The sequence below is a fragment of the Puntigrus tetrazona genome, chromosome 6 (genome assembly GCF_018831695.1).
Source record: "Puntigrus tetrazona isolate hp1 chromosome 6, ASM1883169v1, whole genome shotgun sequence".
Lineage (NCBI taxonomy): Eukaryota > Metazoa > Chordata > Actinopteri > Cypriniformes > Cyprinidae > Puntigrus > Puntigrus tetrazona.
The window spans coordinates 7,814,053-7,832,153 of NC_056704.1; the positions used below are offsets into that span (position 1 = coordinate 7,814,053).

Below are 18,101 nucleotides of genomic sequence, written 5' to 3' on the forward strand. Positions count from 1 at the left end.
AAATTCTTTATTGTGTTTCCAGAATAATGTTCAAATATAGATCACTACTGTTATTTATAAGCAGAGACAGATGACTAGATATTTTGGTGTTGTAATGAGTTTATGATACAGTATTGTCTCTTGGTCTTTGTGTAACATCCGCTGCCTGATGCTTCTAGAAGACTCATCAAATGACCCAGCAGAGGGCCCCGTGTCTGAACCTCCACTTAAGAATTCAGCAGAAGATTCTGGATCAGTGGTGATGCTTCAGTGCGTCATCAAGGGAAAACCTGTTCCCAGAGGTAAGACATTTTAGACCTTAGCTACAGTATTATTTAAATGATCATATGATCATCCTCATGGCATCCTCTGACGTGGGACTAATACTAATACTAACAAAGAACAGTGGAGACACTTTCTAAAATTAACATGCGTTTTGATTCGTTTACTCAAGTTTTGTGGTCCAGGGTCACATATATCAGCAGTGTTTGGGAGGTTACTTTGGAAATGTAATAGGTTACACAATACAAGTTACACTTTTTAAAAATGTAATAATGTAACAGATTACATTTGATTACTTTTGAATCGCTTTTCCAAATTTTCATGTTTTCAACTGCTTATCATTTTCAGACTTGTTGAAAATAGCTATGTATGACAGGAAACACTGAATCTAACAATTTCTAAAATAATTAAAAAAAACTTAAATCTTCAAAGTACAGCATAGCCACTGGGTAGTAACTAGTCTTTAATTAGTTACAGTTACTAAAATGTGTAATTAAATTATAGTTACTTATGAAAATGTTAAATATTACATAGGGGATTACATTTGGGGACACGGTTATCGTTGAATTGATTACAGAGACCGTCTCTGCATTTAATAACAAATTGTTATACTGTACAGTGCTTTGATGCAACCTGTGTCGTTAAAAGCGCTATATAAATAAAAATGATTGATTGATTGATTGATTGATTGATTGATTGATTGATTGATTGATTTTACACATACAGCCCAATTTCCGCAATGCAGAAAACATCACACGTAGAATACAGTCATTAAAATGTAATTCCTATATCGCAGAATGTCACGGAATATACAACGTTTTGGATAAATAAATAATATTTAGGTCAGTACACCTGAATCAAAACTCAATATGGACTTGTGCCTGTGAATATTAGGCCGCAAAAGAATACTAGGTAATTCTACACGTTCTGCCTGTCCCTGGCTATCCACATTCGGTCCACTGGCCTGTTTATATATAGGCTACTATTTAAAGCGATTCTGAATTTGCCATTATTAATCAATAATGAATCATTTTATAAAAGGTGTATGGGGAGCTAGGGCACACAACAACACAACCCTTAACAAAAAACATACAATGATTGTGCTATAAGACAATGCTTAATACAAGGTACCCACAAATTAACAGTACAATTAGATTAGATCATTAAATAGTACTCTAACCTACTCTAACCAGGGTTTAGTCATGGACTTTGTAGTAAATGAATATAAATGGTAACCCAAAAAAACACATTTACTGTACTTTTAACATAATGAAATGACATTTTTGAAAACTTTTCATTTTTTTGCATTTCCCCAGCCTAAGGATTTATATCTTTTTTATGTGATGGCCATACAGATTACTGGCTTATCCAGGTTTCAGAGGGGTGTATGGGATGCCCTGGATGAGTGTGACATTTCCAATTTTGTCTTGGAAATGAATGGAGCAGACACCTGGTTTCATTTAGCGTGCATGTGTCGCTCGTGGTATTTTCAATATATGTAATTACACATATTCTCTAGAACTGCTCACTTCTTTTGGTTTTTTTGAGGAACCTATCGTCATATCACATACAAACAGACACCAATGTTTCAGGAATTTAATACAAAGAATAGGAGACATGCTTTTTAGAAAACCATGGTTTATGTATATGCTTTTATGCATGCATTTTTTTAAAATATACTTTTTTTTCAAAGCAGTGTTTCCTATAGTTATGCTTAGATTTGGTTTTATCTGATTACATGTTGAATACATTAATAAGTTGAATACATTAATAAGAATTACAAAAGTAATCAAAAAGTAATCAGTTGCATTATTAAAGTCATTGAAAACATTATACTACCAATACATTTTAAATTGGATAACTTGCAAGAGCACTTAATTTCCAGTTCAATTTTAAGGACTTGTGTGTGTGCGTCTGGTCTCAGATGAAGGTCATCTCTCTCTTGGTGCTGATCCATCATCTGATCTGGAACTGAGAAAAAAAATAAGAAAGAAACAGACTAATATTAGCGTAGATCGCATTCTTTTTTCAATGTAACATGTTATGGGGATCCTTTAACGGATTTGATCAATAAAAGAGTATTCAATGTTTTATTTTTACTGTATATCATAATATTGTTTGAAGTGAAGACCCAAAAAACTCATTTCGGTGGGTAATTCTGTCAGCTCAGTAACCTATTTGATGGGTTTAACTTTTGAGACGCTTTCAGGAGAGTTGATATTAAATTTTATGCAGAATCATGAAATCTGCTCAGTTTGTAAATGTAAATTGTGTAATCTAGAAGAGTTTCTTATTAGTAATATGATTATATAAATACATACATGCAGTGTCCTAAAAAAGTAAATTTTATGGATTTCTCTTAACCTTCCTGATAGTGATACATTACAGTCCAGAGATCCTAAAGTTAGTGGAGAACTGTTTCCTAGTAAGTGTTTCCTTTTTAGGCTACAAAATACACAGCACATTTATAGTTCCTTCTTTGTTCTTCATGTGATGGCAGCAGTGTTTAGTGAAGTAAGGTCATGGTTTTTAATTGGCTTGAAAATAAGATTTTAGACATATAAATCAGATTTTTATATATGCTAAGCAGTTCCCACTATAGCAAGTAACATAACTTGCAAAGCAACATAATTATAGCAGTCACATTTTGGAACACAACAACGTGTGAAATCAAGCTTTCTAGAAGTGTCTGTTCTCATACTTATGTTTCATGATTGCAGTGACGGAAAAAGACCTCAATGGCTTTTCTTGTGTTCCACAAATAAATGTCTTTCAGCTCGTCATTGCCTTTAGATATCGCTTGTACTGAGAAAACATAAGAGAAACAACATCAAGCATATGAAGTTAATGTCATAGGAAACCAGATACAAAGCATGATCAAAGTATCAGCAAATCCACAATGCTTTTTTTCTCTCCAAAGAAAAACAAAAGAGAGTGGGCACGACGGCTGAAACAACACATTTTTTAGAGCATTGCCGTGACAAGTTTAACCTAGCAGCAATTCTGTGACACATTTTGACAAAGGAACGTTCCTGAAACTTTCTATTTAAACATTAAGCAATATTTGTTCTGTGCTGTTGGAAAAACTTTGATTGGATCAGAGGCGCAAGGTAAATCTGTTATCTCCCCAGCTGTGGTCAGTTAGAAATCTCATTCAGAGCCATCTGTGTTTATTTGTTCATTGGCCAAGATCCACTGCAGTTTGTCTATTTTGTTGCCAAGCATTACACTGCCATGACAACATTAATGTTAGGGGAAAAAACAAGTGCACTTAATGAACTGTGAAAGTCTGAGTGGGTGGAATGAAATTACTGACATTCAGTAACACAATGTGTTTTATTGTGCTGATGTTGATAGCATTTTTATGACATGGAATAATGGGTGCTTAAAGAAATAGTTTTTGTTAGTAAAGGGAGAGACTAGATGTAACCAGGCAGCCCTTCACAACGATAATTTGAATGAAAGCTTAACTACGTCTGAAAGTACATAATACACATAAAGCAGTATGCTTTACATCTCATGATTTCATGTTGAAGCTCTGAATTGCAGGGTGAAAAAGTCTTAGCACCTCCTGCAAGTTAAGTCCTTGGATATATTCTATGCATTATTTGTAAAAACAAACAAACATTATACTTCAAAAATCTTTTTCTTCACTGAGAAGATCAATTCTCAAAAGTTAACAAATGAAGGGGGCTAAATGCTAACACATACCATGTCGTATGGTGCCACTATCAATTGCATTATAACTAAAAACTAATTAATGGTTGATTAATGAAGTAATGGTATAACATAAAATGTGTGTTATGTTATATACTTTCTGACAAATAAGCCTTTCTTTTCAATGCTGTATGTCTAGTTACAATTGTGGAGGACCAACAAATGGAAAAAAAAATCAACATCTTTTGTTGATCACAGTTTAAATAATATTTCAGTTAAAATAATGCTAATATTGATTATAATGATGATATCAATGATAATATAATGATAATATGAAGCATTTATAAAGCACACAGTATTAATAATAGCAAGTTTTTCAGTGATGAAGGTCATCAAACAACTCTTTCTCCCATTAAATATTAGAAGGTTTTGCAGTGATTACATAAATACATATTTAAAGAATTATTAGCAATTTTGAGTCTTTTATTTTCAGAATGCTAGCATGGGCAAAAATTGCCTACATTTGATTAGAGAACAACAGAATCTCTTTATTTTGTATTTTTGGGTTTAAATCAGTGTCTTTGACTTTGACTTAGCTTATTCATTGTTTAGCCTTTTTATGCATATAAATAGCAATACTATACATGCAGATATTATGTTTCAAACAAAGGCATGAACTTTGGATGGAACAGATGACTTGTACCTGTTCTTTTCTGCCAAGCAGCTCCTGCTGAGTCATCTCTGATGATTACCAGACCTATGCAGGATGTGAAGGTCAAGGCAGGAGAGATAGCCTTATTTGAATGTTTCATAACTGGGCCACAGACTGTGGATGTTGACTGGCTGGCCAATGGGAAGCTGATACAGCCAGCGCTTTTTGATTGTAAGATGCAATTTGATGGACACAGATGTCGTCTTCTTCTCAAATCTGCACACGAAGACGACAAGCGGAAGCTATTCTTGCAAAATAAGTTCAACAAAGGTGGGGTCATGAGAACAGTTCAAAATGAACATAAAATCTTGCATCATTTATGCATCAATATTAGGCTGCCTATTTAATTCTACATTATGTTAATCTTGCTTCAAAATGCTTATTTGCTTTCAATTAATTAATATTAACTGTGGTCCTTGTTCTTGTTTGTATGGCACAGAAGAGCTCATTTGCACAGCTAATCTTCTGGTGATTCCATCTAAGGAGCCACTATTTACACGGAAACTGGAGGCACTGGAGGCTACTGAGGCCGTTCAGCACAATTTGACTGCAAAGTCAGTGGATCTCCCCTCCTGAAGTCAACTGGACTCATTGTGGTAAGATTCATAATAATAATAATCATAATAATAAAGATCAGGTCTTTATTTTTCTATAATAACTTCTTTAAAACCATTTTTATGGAAAACAAGACATTTGTTAACACTGTTTCAACACTTTTTTGTGTTCTAGAACAACCTGTGGTGGAGAGTGATAACATTCACATTCTCAAAGTAAATGGGCATCACTCTCTGCTCATCACTGCACGTTAACAAAGGAGAGCGGGACTGTACACAGTATTTGCTCGAAATGTTCATGGAGAAGCAGAAAGCTCAGCTGAACTCTATGTACAGGAACCTCGACCATCCATATCTACTCACATGTAAGAAGAAAACTTTAACAATGTCTAATTAAACCACAAAATACTGTTACTATACCCCTTTGTTTTGTTTTTTAATCTTCAGGTCAAGGTTGGAGAAGATGCCGTCAATCCCAGAGGAGCCTGAGGTATTTGAAGGAGAGGTGGAACACAGGACAATGCCAGACTTTATTAAACCTCTCAGTGACCTTGAAGTGTTAGAAGGGGAAAGAAGCAGTATTGAAGTGCAGAGTGACAGGCCTGCCATATCCCAAAATCATTTGGTACCACAACGGCATGAAGATAGAGAAGCTCTGACGACAGAAAGATGATACAGCGTAAGCTCACAAAATATTGTCACAGCCATTTTAAAGGATGTCTATGGCACATCAGTTTAATAAGACTACATTGGCTTCTAATTGTGAGGTTCTTATAAATTTCCTTCTTTATTGTCTCACAAATACACGTTGTCTTCAATTATATCCTCTTCTAGACAGGGATGTTCACAGTCTGATCGTTAATTCTGTGTGTCATGGCCACAGTGGTGTGTATAAATGTGTCATCTCCAATAAGGTGGGAAAGTCTGTCTGCTATGCTCACTTATACGTTGCAGGTAAAACTATATTTTTTGTCATATATATTAGTATTGTGACATCCCATGTCTCCGTCTCCGTGACATTGTAGTTTCTTGACAGTTAGCCTTCCCGAGTCACCCAATGGTCCTCCAGTAATTGAATCTGTAACTGGGAGAACGGTCTCACTGAGCTGGAAAATACCAAACAACCTAGACCCATCCATAGGTAAATTTGCTGTTAATTTTAATTTCTTTTCATTTTTCATTTTATATAGAAAATTTGTCAAGGTCTGTAAATATGTATGATATGTATGTTTGTGCATTTCCGATGTTTAAAGCCATGTGCAGCAATGTAGCTATGGGATACAGTGTGTCAGATGGTTCAGGCTCAATTTCTCAGCTACAGTACTGTAGGTTTTTCATCCAAATGTAAGAAATTCAAAATATTATATTTAGTAGAAATTTTGATTACAAAATGGTGTAAATATATCACTTATGGTTAAAATTACCACAATTTTAGCTTAAGCTTAATACCACACAGCGTATCCCTAAAATTGAGAAGTTCCAAAAAAAGTCACATTTGTATCACTTATAGGAATATAGAAAAGATATATAAGCTTTATAACAAATTACATTTATAGGAATGCTGAAATATAATGATATTTTTAGAATTAATTTTTAGGTTTTTTTTATCTGTCGCATTCATATTTCCCTGCTCTCCCATTTTCCATATCTTTTGTTCATTTCAGATCCTTCTTCACTTATGTACATTGTTCAACAACAAGCTCTAGGCTCCACCCAGTGGACAGCCATTGCCTCCGACCTCAGAGACACCTCCTATACAGTCACCTCTCTTTCTAAAGGAGTGTGTTATTCCTTCAGAGTCCTTAGTACCACTGGAAAAGCATCCAGCAAACCCTCACAGCCCACTGACCTGGTCCAGCTCATTGACAGAGGTATTGAGAAGATCTGTGCTTGAATTATGTCTGTACTTAAGCAAATAAGTGTGGTGATATTACTTTCTGATGACATACTGATGATATACTCTATATCCTATATCCTTGTTGACACATCTTCTGCTGTTTTCCAATTTTCATAAATGCAGCTCTCAGTGCTATAGCCATACTTCAATGTAAATCATCCAAGAAGGCCACACAAACCTTTTTGATTGTGAAATGCTGGCTGCGTCTTTGCTTGTTGTATGTACATTGCATGTATCATCAATCATTTATTGAATTATTTTTTTTCATTTCACAGGACAGTATTTGAACAAAGCCCCAGTCATTCTGGACAAGCCTGATATTGTGTATGTGGTTGAGAATCAGCCTGTAACCGTCACAATAACCCTTAATCATGTCCAAGCAACAGGCACGTGGAAAGGTTTGTGTTATCGTAAATCAAACATTCCAACTGCAATATAAATTGTGACTATTAAGCAAGCCATTGTTTACCAGAAGGGGAGAGGTGCTTCTCAGCAAACCTGGTGCATTAGAGATGACCATGCCTGATGATGACCAGCATGCCCTACACATTGCCAAAGTTAAAAGCACAGATGTAGGTCAGCTGATCTTCATGATAAACAACCAGTATGGAAGTGACCTCTGTACTCTGCAGCTGGCAATGGCAGGTAAATGCCCTTTTCAGCCACTTGTTTCTTGCCTCCAGTCTCAAAGACACCTCTACAGTCACCTCTCTTTCTAAAAGAGTGTTATTCCTTCAGAGTCCTTTATGTTACTGGAAAAGCATCCAGAAAACCCTCACAGTCCACTGACTCCACTGAGAAGAGAATTAAAAGTAATGTAAGTGGGAGAGAGAGATTATCATACTCGGGTCTCCCAAATTGCAATCACCGTAACCACAATTTTATAGCTCTGACAAACATACAATGTTATACATCAAGACGTGAAGCATGTGGATCCGTATGCAAGCATTTATTCAGGAACATGATCACAAGCACAGACAGGGTCGAATAATAATAAACTGGTGTGGCAAAGGTAAAACATAAGAATAAGAGTCAAATGACAGAAAATGGGCTCAACAAGAGGGGTAATTTGTAAACGTGAGCAGTAATCCAAATGAGGTGCAAACACACAGATTTATTTAGAGAGTGAAAAAAAGAATACATTCGAAATCCCAGAACAAAACTAGACTTGACATCACTAAAACTTGACTTGAAAGGAAACCAAAGACTGAACAGGAACACAAGCTAACAGAGGAGTCGACTTCACAATGTTCAAGACTTACAATACACAATGAAGACTAGGTTACGCAATGGGAGATCTTATACAAAAACTAAAAGGGTCACAAACAACCGAAGAACAAACAGAGCCGAAAACCAAACGATTAAGCAATAAACCAATGAGAACAAGACATGATGCAATGGGGCAAAGGAAGCTAAACACTGATAGGAACCAAGACTAAATTTCTAAATAAAAGACATGAAAACATGAGCATGAGAAAGACCTGGACATGACAGAATCAGCAAAACAAAGAGTAAATCCAAATACACAGGCAAGAATTAGCAACCAGAAAAACAGGAAACGCAATGAGACTTGACTAAGACTACAAACTAGAAACTAAGATATGCAAATGGCTCCATAAAGTGCTACCACTAGTAGAGTGATACAATACTCGGCAACGCGATAAGGATCTGACTGTGTTTATTTACTTTGTGTGATGTCCTTCAGGTGAGCGTGTAATTGGTGACCGTTGTGTTTGTGCAAGCAGTGCAGTGCATGATGGGGAATGTAGTCCAGGGTGAAGTTCAAAAGACTGTGTGGTGCGAGAGTAAGCATAACAGGAGAGTGAGCTTTTTGACAAAAGTCCATGGACAGAATTCATGACACAATGTAATATTTGAAAATCTCCCTTTTTTCAGATGCTATTTTAATATGTGCACACAATAATTAAAATAACAATGTAACTCCATTTTAGCATGTGTGTTTATTACTGTAGTTGCAAAAGTCAACAAATAAATAAATAATGCGTAAGTATTTTCTTTCTTCTTTAGAATACAAAATATTATTAGTAAAGAATCTGTTTTAGTCCATATGATTAAAGTACAAGTTCCAAAAAGGACATAAAGGTAGCATAAATGTTAATCCAAACAACCTAATAGTTTAATCTGAAGTAATTTAGTATGCCAAGCAATAATCAAAACATTGATCAGTGACATTGATTTATTATTCAGTTCCAATAATATAACCTTTTGTGTGATGCTATTAGATTGTAGGATATAAAGGTAAGGTAAAGCAATATAATAAACTCATTGGAGTTATGACACATCAGAAACATCAGTTACATCAAAACTCACATGTTCTTGTATGCCTTGTGACTTAAAACATGTGACCCAAGAACCAATAAAATATTTTTTTATATACATAAGTATTAATTGTCTGCATTGATCCTGCTCCAGTTGTTGCATTTTTAAACTGTTCTGCTGGGTTTGTTCTCTACATTTTAGTGGCCCCTTCATTTGAGACCATCATGGAGGACTTGGACGTGTGTGTAGGGGAAACATCTCGTTTTGCTGTGGTTATAGATGGGAAACCTGACCCTGATATCCTTTGGTACAAGGTCAGTTTGCACTTTTGATTACCATACCAACTGATAATTCACTGAACATTTTTTTCTTCTGTCCTTAATGATTCCACTCATTTGTGCAATTTGACTTTCAGGATAATGTTCTTCTGGCAGAGAGCAGTCATTTTACCTTTGTGTATGATGACAGAGAATGCTCTCTTGTGGTTCTGAATGCTCAGCCTGAGGATGAAGGGGTCTACACCTGCACTGCAAAGAACCAGGCTGGCTCAGTGTCCTGTAAAGCTGAGCTTACTGTTCATACTGGTGAAATAATACAGATTAGCTGAATATGGCTTAGCCAGAAGCAAATGTGAGAATAATTTACCCAGAAGAATCTAGCTATGTAAAAAGTTAATAGGGTAATGTTATTTATTTGTATATGGAAAGTAAATGTGTGTGGGCGTACTTACAATTTCACAGCCAAAAATGTGGATGAGGAGGAAGAGCAGATGGAAGATGAAGGTGCAATTCTACGGAGGATGTGTAGAATGACTGATTACTATGACATACACAAAGAAATTGGGCAGGTCAGACACCTTAACACACACTCCTGTTGTTCATGCTTTCATTATTATTAAAAGTATTCTGTATATATTTAGATCTGACAAGTCTGTAATCTTCCTGCTCACAGAGGACTTTTCATACATCAAGCGGGTGACACAGAAAAATGGTCAAATATATGCAGCAAAATTCATTTCTTTGAGGCACAGAGAAAAGCTTGCGCTCTGAGAGAGATGACCCTCCTATCAGAGTTAGACCATGAGAAGATCATCCACTTCTATGATGCCTTTGAAAAGAGACGTGTAGTGGTCATTATTACTGAACTGTATCCTTTTCCTCTGATTAAATATCCCTACTAAATCTGTTAAAAAGAGACATTTTCTTGCATTATTATCTTTAAATTATTGCAAAGGTGCCATGAGGAGCTTTTGGAAAGAATAACAAAAGAACAACCATTTTAGAATCTGAGGTTGGTGTTTTAACTGTGCATTCGGTAACTTCTTTTTTAAAGGAAAAATTATTTGCTGCTTCATGATGTTAAAACAAAATCAGTGAATTACTGACAAATTAATATAATCCACAGAATTAATGTTCTGTTTGCAGGTTGGTCAATCATCGGCAGCTACTTGAGGTATCGATTATCTTCACCAAAATGACATAATTCACCTTGATTTAAAGGTCAACAGATAAAACTGTGCCATTTACTACATGCTTTACTAATCATTGCAAATGACTGTTTTTAACATTTCAGAGTTGACTAACTATACAGTATTTCTTTCAGCCTGAAAACATCCTCATGGCTGACCAAAAAAGTGATCACATTCGTATTTGTGATTTTGGCAATGCTTTGAAAGTCAAATCAAATGAAGAATTGTACTGCAAATATGGCACACGAATTTATTGCTCCTGAGATTGTAAACCAGTCACCCATCTCTAAATCTACAGATATTTGGTAAAAATCCATTACCACCCCCACCTTATTAACAGATCATTAAACTTTTATTCTCTCTATTTTCTAAAACTATCTTTCTCTCCACAGGCCAGTGGGTGTCATTACTTATTTATGGTATGTATATTTGTAGGTTACACGTTATTTCAATAGTCCAGTTTATACATTCTACTATGTTTTTAATTACATGTTTTCTTCACATTAACTGTCATTAACGATTAACTGTTTACTTAGGGTTAGTAGACCTGCAATGTTAGAAGACTTAATTACTTAATGTCAGTATAGCAGACCGTCTACAATTACTCTAATGACTGGTAGTAACCAACTGCAAAGTTATAGTTAGTATAATGACTAAAGTTGACTATAAACATAAAGTGTTACCAATTTCTACTTTTTTATTCATACTTGCAGCCTAACAGGAGTTTCTCCATTTGCTGGGGAAAATGATCGTGACACTTTGCTGAACATCAGGAACTATAATGTTGCCTTTGAGAGAGCATGTTCAAAGACCTTTGCAGAGAAGCAAAGGATTCATCATAAAGCTCCTTGTGGCAAACAAATTGTAAGTGTTTATTGCGCCACAATCTTCTCTCTGCTTTGTCTTTGAGTTACGTGGTCTTAAATTTGTTAAATTATTTGTACTTTAGGAGACCTGATGCAACAGAATGTCTTCTTCATCCTTGGTTCAAGGTAAGATGGAATATCAAACAGGCTGCATGAATGATTAATGCAGTAAAAAGCTCTGTTTATTTAATCACTTTTGGTAAATCACTTTGACACCTACAAAAGATGGTCTGGGTCACTGTATGTGTGAAAAATATTGCCATGCAACAGAAATATCACAGAGATGATGTTACTTTAAATATATTTTTAAAGCGCAGTAATCAACATGTTTTCTTACAGTCACTGGTAAAGGGAAAGTGTATCAGCACAATATTACATAAGCAAGTGTTAGCCAGACGGAAATGGCAGGTAAGCAATTAAAAATCTGTATATTTATGATAAACCATTAAATATGCATTAATTCTACAATTATAAAAGAAATTACCATGATAATTTTGTAACTGTTTACTATGTCTGTTTCAGTGTTCACTCATTAGATACAAATCTAAAATGGTTATGAGATCCATATCAGAGTTGCTGGATGACTCTTCAAATACGTGTCCCTTGCTGTGCCCAGAAACCTTAAAGATGCTTCAACACCTCCATTGTCATCCTCCGATTCAGATGAGGACATTGATGAACTTCCTTTCATCCCTATGCCTCACACAATGATGTTTTCTGGTTCCCGGATGTCACTGACTGAGATCCATGAGGATGATGTTGATGTCATTAGAGGATCAACGAGTCCTACCAAAAAAACATTAATAGGCCAGAGGACATCACAGAATGTCAGACAACTGTACAGAGTGATTTAGACCACCTGGTGATTGCAGAAAGAACTGTAAAGGATCATTGCAAAGGGGTTCCAGTGTAGAAGCTGAACAGGTAGCAGGCAAATCCAGAAGAGCGCTAATGCGAAGAGGGAGTTCTGCTGATAGTGCTCTTCTTCTGCAGATCACACCTGAAGATGGTAATATGAACGACACTACAGAAGAAGGCCAAAAGCACATGAAAAGGCAGTTTCCATGGAGCTCCCTTTGGAGTAATAGTCCAAAGACAGGAGGATGAGCAAGGAAGATTATGCTCTAAAATTAGATCTTATGCGGCAGAGGTTGCTAAGAGGAGGCACTGTTGACAAAAACATGAGTGGTCTTCGTGGCCCCCTGCTTGAGACACTGGGTGTTAGTAATGAGAGGCGGACTGCTTCTTTGGATCGCAACTTTAGACGTGCCAAGTTGAGTGCTTCAGAAGTTCCTCTGGCATCCTCCTTTGACAGTCCTGAGGATACTTGTCCAAATACTGCATTCAGGAAGAGGTCTTCTTCAAGGGCCAGAAACCTCTGAGCCAATTTCACTACATAGGAGATCTGGAGCCCCATTGGAGATCCCTTCCATTTTTTCTGGGGACAATAAAACCCCTTCCATTGGGGACAATAACTTGTTGGAAGCCACGTCAGCCCTCTCAGAACAAACCAAGGATGATCCAAAGCCTGTGTTTCCTAGAGAAATGTCTTCCAAACCACCAACTCCGGACAAAGAAAATAAACAGGAAGAGAGAGAGGCCATTGGCGCCTTCAAATAATGAATACATCTCAGTCTGCATCTATATTAGATGACAATGATAAGAAGGTAGAGAAGATGGAAGAGCACATGTTCTCCGAAGATTGTGGGCCAGGAACGATAAATAAAAGTACTGAATCTTCTCTTGATATACTTCCACATGACATATCCTCAAATTATTCTAGTAAATTGCAGGTGAATGGCAAAAAAGGCATCATCTGCTAAGGTGTTACCCATCCCTATCTTGAAAATCTCAGAGCCGGATATTCAGCCTACCACTGGACATCCAGTTGTTTATGCTTCTGCTTCCTCTGCATATCACCCAACTCTTAGAACTGATATTAAAGATATTGGTTCAGAGAAATTTTTGAGTCAAGGTTTAAAAGAGAATCTTCTTTGACACAAGGCTTAAAACGACTGACGAGGACAAAGTCTGAAGAAAACTCACCTGTTCTCCCACGGAAATCAAATGAAGAGGTTTATCGACCTCGCCCTGTAGGTGCCCCATTGGAGTTTGGACCTAGAGGATTAAAGGAAAAATCCAAGTCAGTCCAAGACCTCAGGGAGGTGGAGAAGGAACCCAGCCTAGGACTTATTGGAAGATTCTCTATGCGTGCAAGAAACTTCAATCAAAAAAGGAAAAAGAGGAGACCTCCGATTCTGGAGCTAACAGGCGGCGTGTTACCTGGGCAATGGGACGTAGCAAGTCCCTGGACAAAAAGAAGTTGAGATAGGAAGCTCTGATAAAAGTATCACAGAAAATTTTTTTTGAAAAAATAGTAAGAAGGTTGCTGAATCACCTGTCCTTGCAGTGCGGCGTAAATTTGAATCTAATGTTTCAGGAATATTTGATAAAGTGCATACTAAGTCAAAAGACATTAAGAATAGGAAACTAAACCCCACAGTGATGAAGAAGCTCTGAAAGAAGAAAAGCAAGACATAAAGAAGATCAGTGATTCACCAGTTCTGGCACTGAGAAAAAAGTTTGAGTCCAAAGTATCTGGATTTTCATTAAGAAAACAAAGTCAGTCTGACAAGAGTGAGGAAGAGAAGGAGGTTAAAATGAAGGACAGAAAAACACCTCTATTCTCTCGTCATACTTGCTCTCAGTCTGACGGGCTCATTCACAAGAGTGTGGATAATTCAGAGAACCAAGTTCCCTCACAAACCGCCTCTACATCATCCAAAGAGACACTGGTCTCCTCTTCTAGTGCACATTCTATACAATCTCAGTGTATGTATTATTGAGGTTTTTTTACATTTTTTTGTACATTTTTTTCAGTGACAGAAAACGTTTCCAACACCTATTGCTAAGCATATAAATAGTATACTGTACTACATCTAGTATACTGCAAGTTAAAACATGCAAACTAATGTATGCAAATGATGAAGACATTCATTACAAAACTGCATTACAACAAATATGATTCCTTGTTGACAGCTCCTGAAACTGACATCAGGTCTAGGTGGGACAGGTGGGGTTTGTCAGAGGCAAGAGAGACAGGACACCATCAAAATCAAATGCACCTGCAATTCCAAAGGAAGGTAAATAAAAAATTTTTATTAAAATAATTCTATTTCTGATATGTCAAGTGTAATTTCGAACAACTCCAGTTAACACTTTATGCTTTTTATCCTTTTATTTTAGATTTCCCTCCAGTTTTCCATATTACACTAAAGGACCATGTTCTTCTTGAAGGAAATCCAGTGACTCTTAGTTGTCTACCTGCTGTGAGTCCCGAGCCAAAAATATTATGGATAAAAGGTCTTTTGTCATTTATTTGTTTTATTTAATTATGAAAACAGTAACTTTCCAACAATTAACCTTTCTTCTGTGCTCATAGATAAGAAACCTTTGGAGATCAATGAAAGAATGAGCTTAGCGGCCTGCCCAGATGGAAGGCAACTTTTGATGATCATAAAGACCTCTAAGAAGGATGCAGGAATATATGAATGTGTCGCCTCTAATAACCTGGGCTCTGCCACTACTTCCTGTATTCTGTCCATAGCCTGTAAGCTCTAGAAGGTTGCTTATTATTCAGTATAGCATCGGTGCCAAGCAGATGTTTGAGTGTTTTCAGATTTTGTTCATTACTCTATATGCTATTTATTTCCTTATGCATATTTTGTGTTTATATCACATTTTAAGGTGTTCCAAAACGACCCGGAACCCCAGAGATTCCACAGATATATAATAACACTGCTCTGGTGCAGTGGAAACCATCAGACTCCAAAGTTCCTTGCATTACACACTTGAGAGAAAATGTGATGGTAGGGAATGTCTGACATACAGTATTCTGATATATTGTGTACTTATGTATTAAATATTATGATCTTTTTATTATGATCACTTTTTCAAGTGTTCTCCTTTCCGTTAATTGTGTGCAGGGATTTAATATTTCACATTTTTATCTGTAGGTGATGATAAGTGGGTGACTGAAGCTACAGGCGTGACTGATTGTTTCTACAATTCCTCTGTACTTCAACTGGTTCTACCATCCAATTCCGTGTGGCATGTGTAAATAAAGCTGGTCAAGGTCAATACAGCAATCTATCAAAGGGAGTGAGGATTAACATTGAAGGTACTTATGCATACAGTTCATAGTTCAATCATAGTTCATTGTACTGGTATTACTAGGTTTTGTTACAAGGTTTAATTAACTGAATAGTTTAATTCAGAATTCTAATTCATTCTGTGTACATAACTCCTACTTCTTCTGTTCTGCAGTGCCACCACTCCATCAGCCTGCTGAAAAGAAGACACACCCCTCTCCTTTTTCTGTTGTTCCTGTGTCTACTTCTACTTCTACATTAGCAGAACCAAGTGTTAGTCAGGACGTTAGTCCTATTCCTGCACAGATCTGATGCTGTCACAAATACATCTTCTGAGCTGCCAGTTTCTCACATTTGCCCAAAGATGTCAATCCCTCCTCTTCTTCACCCCAAGCCAAAAGCACTATCAACATAGTTTCCCCTGTTACCCAAACCCAGACTTTATCTGCAAGGTCAAACACAGCTCCACCCTCAATATGCAGATCAATATCCCCTATTCCTTCATATGTTCCAGCCACTTCTTCAGTTGCTCCCACGCCTATCTCTCCTCCTGTGATCTTGGTCAGCAGCATCAGTCCAGTAGGAGAAGGAGCAAGCTCACCCACACCAGAGACAACTATTGAAAGAGTGGTATCCTCCACCAAAACTGAGACCACTTTGAGGCAAGGAGTTCCTCAGAAACCATACAGCTTTTAGATGAGAAAGCCAGGTGAGAAATTAAAACAATTCCTATATTTGGTATTCATTTATTTATTTGTTTATTTTATTTATTTTTAAATAATTCTCCATACAACCACACAGTTCATACATCTATCATGTAGGTATTTTTACACAACTCATCTGTTTTTTTGACAGGGGTCGTTTTGGAGTAATAAAGGATTGCAGAGAAAACTCAACTGGCAAGATGTTTATAGCAAAGATTATTCCCTATGATCAGCAGACCAAGCAAGGGGTCATAAAGGAGTATGAGATCCTCAAGTCCCTCCGTTGTGAAAAAATCATGGCCCTACATGAAGCCTATATCACACCTCGCTACCTTGTACTCATAACAGAGTATTGCACAGGCAAAGACATCTTGTATAGTCTCATTGACAGGTCAGTGTGGTTCCAGTACTGTCAAGATTTGATAGATAATCAATTATGTTTTAACTGGGCTGTGAAAATGAAGTGTTCTCTGATGTCTCCATGTTTTCTCTTCCAGATTTTGTTACTCTGAAGATGATGTAGTGGGTTTCATTGTTCAGATCCTTCAGGGTTAGACTATCTCCACAGCTGCCGGATTCTTCATCTGGACATTAAGCCAGACAACATCATGATCACCAACTTCAATGTGATTAAGATCATAGATTTCGGCAGTGCTCAAAGGTTTAACCCCCTATCCCTCAAACAGTATAGCAGAGAACTTGGGACTCTGGAGTACATGGGTGTGCACAATATAAATTCCTGTAACATTTCTTTATATGATAATTTAAAATTTCTATTCCTGTCTTGTTGACATTAATGACCTGCTTCCTGCCTTCTTTAAGCCCCAGAATTGCTGAAAGGGGATCTAGTAGGGCCCCCAGCTGACATCTGGAGTTTGGGAGTTCTTTCCTATATTATGTAAGTCCTGTCTATAAAGGAATTAAAGTTAGCATCAACAGAAGATGCAACCAAGTTTACTATTGTATTGTGCAATGTTTTTAAGAAAGCAGAAACATGCAATAGAAAAATAAGCATTCCCATTTAGAACATAAACAGGAATATATATAGCTTCTTTTGCTCAAAACTATTTTATTCATTATTCTAATCTATCTTTTTTTTTTTTTACTGTAGGCTCAGTGGTAGACTTCCTTTCCAAGATAAAGACCCAAAACTTACAGAGAACAAAATACATGCTGCAAAGTTTGACTCAGCTAAAAGCTCTACCCAAAGGTTTCCCAAAGTGCCTCCACTTTTTAAAGAAGACATTAACTGGCTATCATGGTGAGTATCAATTAAACAACCAGGAGACAGTTTTAACTTAAGTTAAAACCTAACCCTTAAGTACAAAGGGCTTTCAAACTGTTCCTGGAGCCTCCACTTGGTAGCTCTTGGATGGTTAACTTTCTTGCAGTGTTTAATTTTAACGCTATTCCAACATAGTAATCATTGTCTTAAAGATAACTCAAAGCGTCCATTCTTCCTTTATGGAACTAAACTTTGTACTCCAAGAACAGGGTTGGCTACACCTATTTTTGTTTTCCCTATTGGGCACACCATAGAATACTCTACAA

At 36.6% G+C, this 18,101-nt stretch overlaps 1 pseudogene; it reads left to right on the forward strand.

Annotated features, from left to right (window-relative positions):
• Positions 1–33: 33 nt before the first annotated feature.
• LOC122346798 lies at positions 34–17,815 on the forward strand (annotated as a pseudogene).
• The last annotated feature ends 286 nt before the right edge of the window (positions 17,816–18,101 follow it).